Genomic DNA, 9,754 nt, shown 5'->3' on the forward strand with positions numbered 1-9,754 from the left:
AAATTCATCAAATGCTTCTGCCGTAGAACATAAGTGAAACATAAATAGTATTCATAGAACAGAAATGAAACATATATAGTTAAAAAAAAAACCAAAATACAAATTAAAAGAAAGAAATCACAAATCCAAATCATCAATGGGATTTCTTCGAGATGGTGGAACTAAATCTGGATGAAGTTGGGCCATCATATTATTCCAATATGTGAAATCTTCATATTTTTTGTCCAACTCTTTCATTTTTTCTTTTGTTGCAGCAAGTTCAGTTTTTGTTTCGAGATATACTTCTCTTGAGTTTCGAGATATTTTTCCTCGTAAGATTCTTTGTTTGAACTTCCCCTAATATCTTCATCAAATGGGATGGATCCAAATCCAAACTTTCCTCCTTTCTGACTTTGTATTTCCTACAAATAAATAAATTTCTATTATTATTATTCTAAAAACTCTAAATTAAATGTTCAAAGTATATTATATAATAACTAACCTCACGAAATATTGCATCTTTTTCAGCTTGTGTAAGTTCGTAATCATCGGACGTGCTTTCAAGTTGAGATAGTTGAGTAAGCTTCTCCTCTTCCATTTCTCTACACTTTCGAGCAATAGCCTCAGCCTTTTTATCCAAGAAAATGCCATCCGATTTTCGCTTATGAGTCTCCTCCATAAATGTAACCATGTCAGGAAGCTTCCCCAACTCAGGATCCCGCTAAAAAAATTGGAACGCATTAAAAAAAAATCAATTAATTATAAGTAATAAAAATTATCAAACTAATTATTTAAATTATAAGGCATTGAAACTAGTTATGTAAATTAGAAAACTTATTATTTAAATTATAAAAATTATAAGCTTACCATTGACTCTCGTTTACGCACATAAGGCATTGACCCACATGTGTGTTTTGCCATTCCGTAACCTCCACGTTCACTCTTACGGTTAAGAGAGTATGTAGAACTACAAGATTGACTTTTTTCATCTTCCCAAAAGGCTATTAAGCCTTTCCAAACTGATCCCCGCATCCAACTCGGTTTCTTTTTCCCATTTCTCCACCTTTTTTTCCAGCCGTACACGTAATCTTTCAAACGATTCTGGCAAAGTTCTTCAAATTTTTCTTTGACTTCGGTTGTTACACCATAATCCCAATAAAATTTTTGCTACAATTTTTTCAAAGAGATTTTATAAATCTTAATGTTTTTTAATTATCAATCTAATGTAAAACATAATAAATATAAAAGTATATTGAAATTGTATCACTAGCCACAAAGGCTTTGAACCATCGATCCTTTGTATATCCTGACAATGTTGACCAATTCGGAGCAGGTTCTGGTAAGTCGCTCTCAATTATTTTCTTCACCGTCTTAGTAATGCCTTTATTGTATTTGTACCTTGTATCAATATTATAATAAGTTTCAACAAAAAAAAAATTATAATATAGTAATTGTTTTATTATAATAAAACAATTAAAAAAAAAATCGTTTTTGGAGCAGATCGGAGAGACGGAGAAAGGCAGTGGGAAAAGCAAGCGGCGGATCTGAAAGAACCCCTCAGGTTGCTTTGTTTCTTCATCCACATATAAAATTTACAGAATTGAAATTGTTGAGTTTGATCTAATATTTTCCTGCAAGCGGCGGATCTAATATTTTCCTGCAATCTATGCATCCCTTATACTGTGAATGATCTCGAACATAGATCCCTAAAAAATGCCCCAACAGCTAAACATTGAAACATGAAAATAAAATGTTACCAATTTAGTATAAAAGACATGTTATGAAAAAATTTCAGAAAAAAATTAATGATCAAACCTGCAATTGCTTCATGAACTATAGTTGGTAATATATGCGCAAATGCAAATGGTAGTAACGGCTGCATGAAGATATGACAATCATGACTCTTCGTCCCTGCTAATCTTCCACTATGATCATCAACACAATAAGACAGATTTGCAACATAACCATCTGGGAACTTAACAGAGTCAATAATCTATTGGAAAAATGCCGTTTTTATTTTTGCATCTAATCTCCAAATAGGAATAGGACCAATTCCGTTTCCAAGTAGATGTAGATCCTCACGAGCACATATGTCCGGCAAATCCATTCGTGTTAACATTATCTTTTGTCTTTCCTGCAACGTTCAAAGCCGTGTTCATGATGTTCTCAAAGAAGTTCTTCTCAATATGCATAACATCAATATTATGGCGGAGTAGAAGATTTTTCCAGTAAGGTAATCTCCAGAAAATACTCTTTTTATGCCAATTATGATGCTCACCATAACCGTCAATCCTGGAATGACCATTACCTCCACAATCTGAAGTTTGATCAACTCCAAAATCACGCAATTGATGAAGTATATAATCTCCGTCATACTCTCGTGGTGGACCTTCACGAACAATCATGTTCTTCCGAAACAGAGTCTTACTGCGTCGATATGGATGGTTTCGTCTCAGAAAACGACGGTGACAATCAAACCAACAAGATTTTCTTCCATTTTTTAACTGAAATGCATCAGTATTGTCTTGACAGTATGGACATGACAACCTTCCATGTGTTGTCCAACCAGACAACATTCCATACGCCGGGAAGTCACTAATGGTCCACATTAATGCATCATGCATATTGAAATTAGTCTTCGTGGAAACATCGTAAGCACCTACCCCTTCAGACCATAACATTTGTAACTCAACAATCAGCGGTTGTAAAAACACATCAAGAGATCGACAAGGGTGATTCGGACCAGGAACCAAAATGGTTAAGAAAAGAAATTCTCGCTTCATGCAAAGAGCAGGTGGAAGATTGTAAGGAGTGACGATCACTGGCCATAGAGAATATTTCCGACCAGATTTACCAAACGGATTGAAACCATCCGTACATAACCCTAGATATACATTTCTCGCCTCATTTGCAAATTCTGGATATAATGAATGTAAATGTTTCCACGCTTCTGCATCAGAAGGATGTGATATTTCCCCGGTGAATTCATGTTCTGCATGCCATCTCATCGCTGCTGCTGTCCTTTCTGATTGATACAACCTCTTCAGCCTATCTGCTAAAGGCAAATACCACATACGCTGATATGGTATTTTTGTCCTCCCACTTGTCATCATAAATCTATCAGCACCACAGAAACGACATTGTGACAAATGTTCAGTTTCTCTCCAAAAAAGCATACAGTTCTCCTTACAAACATCAATCATTTGATATGGTAGCCTAAGACCAGATACCAATTTCTGCACAGCGTTGTATGAAGGAGGTGCTAAATTATCTTCTGGCATCAACGCAGTCCTCACTTAAGTTGTAGTCAGTTTTGATGCTCATCATACGAGTTGCAGCTGATAACGGCGAATGACCCTCTTTGCAACCTGGATAAATCAGATTCTTTGCAGCATCTAACATTTCAAAGAACTGTCTCGCTTCTAAATTGGGTTCTTCGTCAACTCTGGTACTCTCTAGTGTCTCTCGAAACTCATCTCCAACCATTCTCACTACATTATCTTTTTCCCTATGGCATGTTCCTTCATCTACAAAACTACCAACATTTTGTCTTCTTCGCTCACCTTCTCTACACTGATTACTACTTGGACCAGATCTAAAATCTTCTCCATGTGAAAACCATACATAGTATCCCGGTGTAAAACCTCCAAAATATAAATGATTCCAAACAACATCCTTGTTTAAAAAATGATCATTATCACATCTAACACAAGGGCAAGACATAATACCTTTTGTAATGGTCATCTCTTGATTTGATGCGAACTGCATGAACTCTGATAATCCTTCTTTATATTCATGTCGTATATCTCCTGTAATTGCATCTAAACGATTGTACATCCATTCTCTAACTCTGTAAATATTATGAGGAGAAGACATTTTTTTTAGGGAGTTTTGCGACACTTTTTCGGTGAGTTTGAGGACTGACTGGTTGGAACTTTTTTTTCTCGGATATTTAGGCAAATTTCTGACTATATATGTAGTCGGAAATTCGTTGGAAACCTTTTCCGACTACTTTCCGATTAAATAGTAGGAATTTAATCGGAAAAGTTTTCTCAATTTGGTCGGAAAGTAGTCGGAAATTTCTTTAATAATCACGTGTTATACCTACTTTTTCTGACGAAAATGCGACAAATTTGCTACCACATAATTTGACCAATCTAGGCTAGTTTCCGACTAATTATCTAGTCGGAACTTCGTTGGTCACATTTCCGACTAATTTCCGACTAATTTCCGACGAGATAGTAGGGATTTAGTCGGAAACGTTTTCACAAAACGGTCGGAAATTCCGGTAATAATCACGTGTTATACCTACTTTTTCCGACGAAGCTGCGACAAATTTGCTGATTAAGTTCCGACTAAATTCTGACCAAATAGTAGGAAATTAGTCGAAAATATTATTGATAAGTTAGTCGGGAATTAGTCATAAATATTTTAAAAATCACGTCTTACACCTACTTTTAGCGACAAAATCTCGACAATGTTTCTGAATAATTTCCGACGAAAATATTTAGTCGGAGTTTAAAAACTTTTCCGATGGTTTTCTCCGTCGATTTCCGACTAATACTCGTTGGTCGGAAATTTAATACTTTTCTGACCAATTTCCGAAGAAGAATTTTTTTGTTGAAGTTTAGTCGGAATTTAGTTGGAAATTAGTCAAAAAGTTTCCGACTTCTTAATTAGTCGGAAATATTAGTCGGAATGTTCAATGTTTTCTTGTAGTGCGGCTTAGTTAGTATATATGGTAAGTTGGTAACTATAATATTTTGTGAAATTTTAACACATGCAGAAAGCTTTTTTTTTTTGGTGCAAAGCACAAAGCTAAATAATCCAAATAATAGTCAGCATTTAATAATGTTCTAAATCCACAAAGCTAAATGTAATGCTACGCATATGCTGCAATAATTTCGGATTTTCTTTTTGAGTTCTATTAGAGAGTTTAGTGATATGAAGAATTCAAATTTAACATATTAAATCTTAATTACTTACATCAGTAGAAAACATAAATCTAGACCAAATTATATATATTAAGATTTAAGTAACTGTATAGTTGCATTTTTTTTTTTTTTTTGTCAACAGCATAAAAGATTAAACTGTTAAACTGATGTAAGTAATATTTTCTTTTTAGTTGCATTCATATATAAAACATTTTAACAATACATCGGTTAAACCGTAAAACTATGATTGTCGATTAAAATTTGAACGAGTTAGAGTTTAGATAATTTCATAATATTATAGATCATGTGATGGAGCGGGTTAGATTTTTTTACATAAATATGATTATAAGATGAATTTACATACATATAGTTATTAAAGAATTATTGTGCAAAATTTTCAATACAAAAAAAACAAAACAAAATCACTAATGTGGAATTGTGTACTAATAAAAAAATAGCACAATAGAAAAACAATACTATTTTGATAGGTAATAAAGTTTTAAATTTAGTTATGATAAATTTGATGACACGGCAAATTAAATATGATACTATAAATTGAAAATATGAAATAACTAAAATATATTAAAATATAATTTATAAAATAATTATCCCGCGGTACATCCCGGGTTCAAACCTAGTATTTTGTAAAGTCCAAGTATATGATTCAGCTACCAAATCCAGTGGTCCTAACAAGTATTGTAAAAAAGAATCACCAAGAGCAAAATATATAACACTTATTTAGATGATTTTGAAGAAACACATGAGCAAAATAACTAGGCCTCAAACAATGGAAGAAATTAACGAAGAACTTACCACACATATCAATGGAAAGTAAGGCATTATAAAGCAGCTATTCCATCACACTTGAAGAGTACAAATTAAAGCTAAAAGTGAATTGCATATATAACAAGAAGTAGCAAAGTGGTTAGTGTTTGTAATGACGTCTATAATCTCTATTAGAAAGAAGACAAAGTGACGTCTATATGTTATACGATTTTGCTCTGTCCTCAATAAAGATGGAAACAACGCTCAAGAAACAGTTGATTTCAACCATGTTGATAATTTTAGGATAGAAGGTTTCAAGAGATTTTGAAGGAGTGCGTTTCTTTGATAAATAGGTTGAGTGTGGTTTCCATAAGGAGGTGGGATTCGACAATATGGACTGGATTTGTGTTGTTGAGTTACTTGCTCACTTTCTCAACGGCATCATTGTTGATAACAAGTAAGTGAGTTAATTTTTTTTTCTATTAACTGAATTTATATATTTGCCATTAATTAAATTTGATGATTACAGCATAGCTCGATCCTTATTTGTGTAGGAGAGAGACCGAGATGCTTGAAAGATTGATTTTAATTTGTGGCAAGACAAAGACTATATGTGAGCACGTTGTAACGAAGATCAACACCGTCAATGGAAAAATGTGTTTCATTATCTAAGATGTTATTTAATTACTTAATCCTAATCATTTTTAGTTTAGTCTCTCTACTTGATATTACCCTTCGTGGTGACTAAACATCACGTTCCACAGTGTTTCTTCTTGTTGTACTTTAAACTTTTGGAACATTGCTATTATCTTTGTACTTGGTTTCTAGTCTAGTGAAATGAAAACAAGTTTGGTTCAAAAAAAAAAAAATGTTCCACAGTATTTAGTCACTTGCAATACTTTATATTTTGGATTTTATATTTTTAATGGTTAATGTGATCGTCTATGAATGCTATGCTATAATAATGTTATATATATAGGATTAAAATGTTGGATAAATTGAACTATTTTAATTTAAGATGCAAATCAGAGGATGTCCAGGGAGAGATACCACATGTTGCGTGGGTGATGTTAGACGTGGCACTTGCAAGGGATGGTTTTTTCTTGCAGTAATTAATTTGGAAGTTAGAATTAAAAAACAAAAACAGAAAAAAACATTTCTTTTTTTTTGTCATGGAAGTTTGCTAATTTCTTTTAGTTTTTAAAAGTATATATTTTTAAGTTTACATTGTTTTTGTACTATATGTTATACTATACATTTATATTTGTTGGTTATTAAATATGTTCTTATCAAATACTATAATTAAACCCACTAAAAACCATGTCTTTGGCCATGTAAATTACCCAGCCCCCATTATAACAAATAGTTTAAACGGCCCAAAAAATAATTTAAAAATAATAGCTAGACCGAAAAACTCAATAAGCGTATATTGATACACATTTTAACTTTATGTTTTCCAAATAATATAAATTGCGGGGAAAAAGATGTAAATACTATAAATGTATTTCACTTTTATTAGGCTAAAATTTTATACATTTCTGGAAAATACTTTTGCATACATCAATCTTTCACTTATATATTAAAAAATATATATATAATAAAAACCTTTTTGTCTGTCATAGCGAACATAATTAAATATCAAACCATGCGGAATTTACCAACACAAGTTAGAAACTTAGAAATCACAAACGCCATTATGTGATCACATCACATTTGAATCAAGACCATTCCAATCTACCAGAGACAAGACAAGGGTCTTCACTAGATGTGATTTTTGCAATAGTCATAAACTGGGCACACAATTGCTATAAATTTCTTAATTCTTATACTCTTAAACAAGATCGAAGAGCTGTAATGCTGTATGAAAAAAAGAATAAAATGGAAAAGGAGAGCTGCATGGCCATAACGTCGGTTTAAAATTCTGTACTCGTTAGCTTTTGTAGTTTGTGCACATATATGATTCATGATTGTAGCACACATGCATGCCCTTCAAAAAAAAAAAAATCCATTTAGATACATTCGACTTAATGCTAAAACATTTAGTCTGGGAAATATTTTATTCCAGCTTTTGTATACATTAAGAAAAAAAAAAGACAACAGCAAAAGCAGAATAAATCTACATATATTGAAAGTAATTAAACATTATTTAATTTACACTCTTTAGATTTTGATTCTTTAATTTGTTGAGTCTTTTAGTATATACATATGTTCTTTGCAAAAAAATTGAATAGCACTACAAAAATCTACTATTAAATAAAAGAGTGTTTCGTACCTGATAGGCATGTACACTCTCGCAAAACACTATAAGAAAATATTCTGAATTTTCTCGTCGCGGGGTTTGTTACACAAATGTTCTCAGATTGGTAGATGCATACTAAACCATTGCACAATAACCCTTTATTTTGACCAATATTATTAAAATGAAAGAATACTACGTGGATATGATGGAAATTTGTAAGAACAAATAAAGATTTTGTTGTAGTCGTTGCTGGTGCGAGATTCAACACCCCCGACATACCGAGCTAAACCAGAAATACTAATTGATTAGTTAACCGGGAAACCGGTTGAGGGCTTGATTAGGTCAACAAGAAGTCAGTTCGGCCGAAGCGTAGCCTTGAAGAAGAAGAAATCGACCTCCACTTCGGCACGGCGGCCGACTGAAACAATAAGGCAGTTTTCATATCTCACTTCATCCGATAAGGAAAGTTAGCATATTATGCAATCTAAGAACATGTATAAATAAGGGGGGACTTCTCCATTGTAAGGCATCGAGAATTGAATACAAGAATCGAGTTCTCCTCTTGTTCTTAGCAATAAACCCTAATTCTTTTGAGTTTTATTTCTTTACTTTTAATTCCAAGGCTTAGATCTAATTTTCTAGAGAGATAAGTCTATTGAATTTGTTTCCCTCCTTAAACAAATTCATTGTGGAAACCTAGTTTCTACAGTCGTCATGATCTTTTGAAATAGTCTCCAACAAAATGGTTCCTTCTTGAACAGCGATCACTAGGTGGTTCCGACCTAAGAACAAGGAGGGTATCGAACAAGATGTTTTTTTTTTTTTTTTTTTGAAAAAATATCAAACAGGATGTTTCTTGGCGAGAACTAGCTCGATTGCGTCATCTCGGGAAATGTTCGAGAATTTTTTCTTCTTGTATATCATTTGACACAGCTTGATAAGGTCCCAATCAGAGTTTACGAGAGAACACAAGACTTTAACTATTTTTCTTCCTATTCTCCCTTTGGTTTACATCGACTTGTATATTGAAAAAAAACACAATAAGAGATTTGTATCTATCTAGTTCCTAGATACAAGATAAACACAAAGAATTAAAAATGTGAGAAAACAACAAAGATTAGTATGGAATAGATTCTCTCTTTTATTCGACAACATCCAAAACCGAGACTCAACCAAGGTAGAACGGATTAGGCTTTTTCACACTCTTGGACCTTAAGACTCCTGTGGTTGACGTAGCCTATCACAGCTCCGCTAGGTTTTGGATCAGTTATACTCTCTTTGTATTATAATAGATAATGTTTTAGAAATTTATCTTTTATCACAAAGATTGATTTTCTGTATTTTTTTACTAATTAATGCTATGAAATTGGTTAATAGTTATGAGAAATAATAGTTATAATAAAAAATAAATTTACAGTTAAAGATTCAATGTTTTTCTTAATTTGTGTGAAACTCCTAGAAAATCATCTATTGTGATACAGAGGGAGCATATGTCTTCTTCATTGTTTTCAACCGTGAATTCGCAGCTATATCTCTTAATGTATAATGTAAAAAATTTATAAAAGATCTAGAGAATCTTACCACTTTTCCTTCTCCTCTTTTGTCCACAACAATTTTTCTTTCAACCCTCTATATATAAGATATCCAAGACTAGGAAATAATAATAATACACGATAATAAAACAAATCAGAAGAAAAAGGGAAATTTCAATTTCATTTGTAGACACAAGAAAATAACAACTCCACATGTGTATAAAAATTAAATCAATTATCCAAAAGAAAATGTGAAACTACTACATTTGTCCAATTTATATATATGTTTTATTATATAAAGTTGG

At 32.5% G+C, this 9,754-nt stretch overlaps 1 long non-coding RNA gene and 1 pseudogene across 3 annotated transcripts; one reads left to right on the forward strand and one right to left on the reverse strand.

Annotated features, from left to right (window-relative positions):
- Positions 1 to 1,145: 1,145 nt before the first annotated feature.
- LOC104699715 (uncharacterized) lies at positions 1,146 to 6,560 on the forward strand. Of its 2 annotated transcripts, XR_002032627.2 has the most exons (4): positions 1,146 to 1,318; positions 1,480 to 1,540; positions 6,032 to 6,135; positions 6,233 to 6,547. It is a non-coding gene; the product is annotated as an uncharacterized LOC104699715 (long non-coding RNA). The 2 variants fall into 2 exon arrangements; XR_015562888.1 differs by lacking the exon at positions 1,146 to 1,318 and having other exon boundaries at positions 1,421 to 1,540; positions 6,233 to 6,560.
- LOC147940704 (uncharacterized) lies at positions 1,400 to 3,053 on the reverse strand (annotated as a pseudogene). Its single transcript, XR_015562887.1, has 2 exons — positions 1,795 to 3,053; positions 1,400 to 1,704 (listed from the first exon to the last, which is right to left on the reverse strand). The product of XR_015562887.1 is annotated as an uncharacterized LOC147940704 (transcript).
- Positions 6,561 to 9,754: the final 3,194 nt, after the last annotated feature.

The sequence above is a fragment of the Camelina sativa genome, chromosome 7, assembly GCF_030686135.1.
Source record: "Camelina sativa cultivar CO46 ecotype springtype chromosome 7, ASM3068613v1".
Lineage (NCBI taxonomy): Eukaryota > Viridiplantae > Streptophyta > Magnoliopsida > Brassicales > Brassicaceae > Camelina > Camelina sativa.